The sequence below is a fragment of the Cupressus sempervirens genome, chromosome 7, assembly GCF_028749045.1.
Source record: "Cupressus sempervirens isolate cs-2001-9-10 chromosome 7, ASM2874904v1, whole genome shotgun sequence".
Taxonomy (NCBI): domain Eukaryota; kingdom Viridiplantae; phylum Streptophyta; class Pinopsida; order Cupressales; family Cupressaceae; genus Cupressus; species Cupressus sempervirens.
This window is the reverse complement of record NC_143124.1, coordinates 513731195-513733615: the sequence shown is the minus strand read 5'-3', so window position 1 is coordinate 513733615 and position 2421 is coordinate 513731195. Positions and strand designations below refer to the sequence as shown.

The following is a 2421-nucleotide window of genomic DNA, read 5'->3' as shown; positions in this document are numbered from 1 at the left end:
CTTTATATTTAATTAATTTAATAAAGTGACTTGGATTATAAAAATATTTAATAAAGTCACTTAAGAGATAAAATTAGAAATGTTCTAGAAGTCTCTGGCGAAGATGGAGGGAAAAGAATAAATAGGCACCCCGGGGCTCCATTCGAATCAAGCAGTTGTTTATCTCTCTTTTGATTTTAGATTATGATTCAATCACAGGTGCATTGTGGAACCTAGGGTTTTCGCAATTGTCACAGTTGGCCATTGAGAATGATAACTCTCAATAGGCACGCAATTTTGAGGGTGTGAAATATCATCTAAATTATTGCAGATTGGAGGTGACGTTACAGTCATTTCATCCAGGCAGAGTCTGTGGCTTAAGGCCAAACATTTTGGAGGATCATTTTGAGAAATAAATTAAAATTTTTGTAAAGATGGAGTTTATTATTCAGGAGTAAGACGACTCCATTAGCATTCTATGTAGGAAGTTGCAGTGTGAGCAGATCGAGGGTTAAAGAAACGAATTCCCAAGACATCTTATCGGCAAGCATTTCTGTTTAATATTAGGAATCGAAGTCTGGACTGAAGGCTATTACCAATGTCCTATTATAAGGTGACAACATTGGAAACGAGTGGGAGGCGGAACCAATTTGAATTGGACTAGAAGCTGTTTGAATCCTCTCGAGGTAGGCGTTTTCTTTTCATTGTTTGAGGATCAGTGAAATTCGCAAGAAAAGGGAAGTCGTGGGTGTATATATTGAAGGTGAAATAACCTCCATTGCGGCTCTAAAGACCTGCGCAACTTCAAGCCACCACTCTAGTATTAGTAAATCCGACAGTAATCGACCACTGTCTCAGTGATATAAATTGCATTATTTTCGACTGCGGGGTGAATCCAAATCCGACTCCATTTGTTAGCTCTCACAAGCCAAAGGCATAATAATCTACATACGGGTTAATCACTTTCACCACAGGAGGAACCCATTCGCATCAAATCGGGGTTGAAGACTGTTAAGCAAGCAAGGCTGATGGTATTACGAATGGATGAGGGAGTTTAAAAGTCGACGGCAGTACTCCGTATGGAGTTCGCAGGCCCAAATTGTCTCAGATGGAAGTGGTGTGCCAGCTGGGACAAAACCTCAAACATGCAGAGATTGTAAAGGATCTGGGACGATTAGAAGGCAACGGGGTGCATTTCGGTTGGAATCTACATGCTCAACATGCGAGAGAAGTGGTTCGATTGTGAAGGAATTTTGTAAGACTTGCCATGGAGATAGAGTTGTAAAAGCACATAAGAAGATTACTTTGGATGTAATGGTAGGTATCGATAATGGAGAGATGTTGAGAGTTATTGGACATGGAGGAACAGATCCCGAAAGTGGTCAGTCAGGGGATCTTCTTGTAACCATAAAGGTTCGTGATGATCCTGTATTTCGTAGAGAAGGTGCAGACATTCATGTGGATGAAAACATAAGCTTCACCCAGGCAATCTCAGGTTTTCTTCCTTCTATAGTTCAGGTCTATTGTTGATTATTGAATTATGGTTAAACAATGAAACATTTGATTGTAATAAGAATTTCTCCATGAACATTGAAGGTATGAATATATATATTGCATTTGAGACGTCTATTGGAATTATTCTATTCATGATAAATTTCATAGGGTACAACTCTGACTACAAGAATAGAATTTGACATCAGTTCATCTTTGGTTCGTAACAACCTTGATTGCTAACTGTTTGACGAAATGCCTAACCCTTGAAGTTTTAAGTTTTGGGTGTTAAAAGAAGCAATAACCTGTTGGGGTTATTTCAGTTGAGAGGGGGGTGAGCGACGGGTGAATTAGTATCCTTAAAACTTTTATAGTTATTCAAATCTGACTTGCCCTTACGTTACCAACTTGATATACATGCACATTCATTGCACCAATACTGAAATGAAAGTAATCATAACTAATCTAATTCTTCATAAGAATGTAAACATAAACCATGACATCATAACACATCATATAAAGATTTTGATCATGCAGAAACCCTTGGTCAGAGGGAAAATTGTAGAGGGGATGACACCCACAAATCCTTCACTACTACAGCAAGAGGTTTCCTTGTTAGGGCTACAATTATTTGTCACTTTTGGTGACTTGCTATGTTAGGAGTAATACAAAAAGATCTATAAGGATCTATCTTTCTCAAGAATTTAGCAATACAAATACAATGTGTGCACTTGGTTAGGAGATTTACAAACAAATTGTTAAGTCTACCCTGTTAAAGGATTTATCTTCTACAATGGTGAGAAAATAGCAATGAACTTGATTTGATTAAATGCAACTTACTTTGATGTCCATATCTCTTTTCTATCTAATAACTTATTATCTCTAGTGATTGATGTATCAAATCCTTCCTTTTCTTCTTGGTACTCTTCTCTGCAATAGATTTACCTATTC

The 2421-nt window shown here is 37.5% G+C and overlaps 1 pseudogene; it reads left to right on the top strand.

Annotated features, from left to right (window-relative positions):
- The first annotated feature begins 1023 nt into the window (after window positions 1–1023).
- On the top strand, window positions 1024–1509 carry LOC149547784 (chaperone protein dnaJ GFA2, mitochondrial pseudogene; annotated as a pseudogene).
- Window positions 1510–2421: the final 912 nt, after the last annotated feature.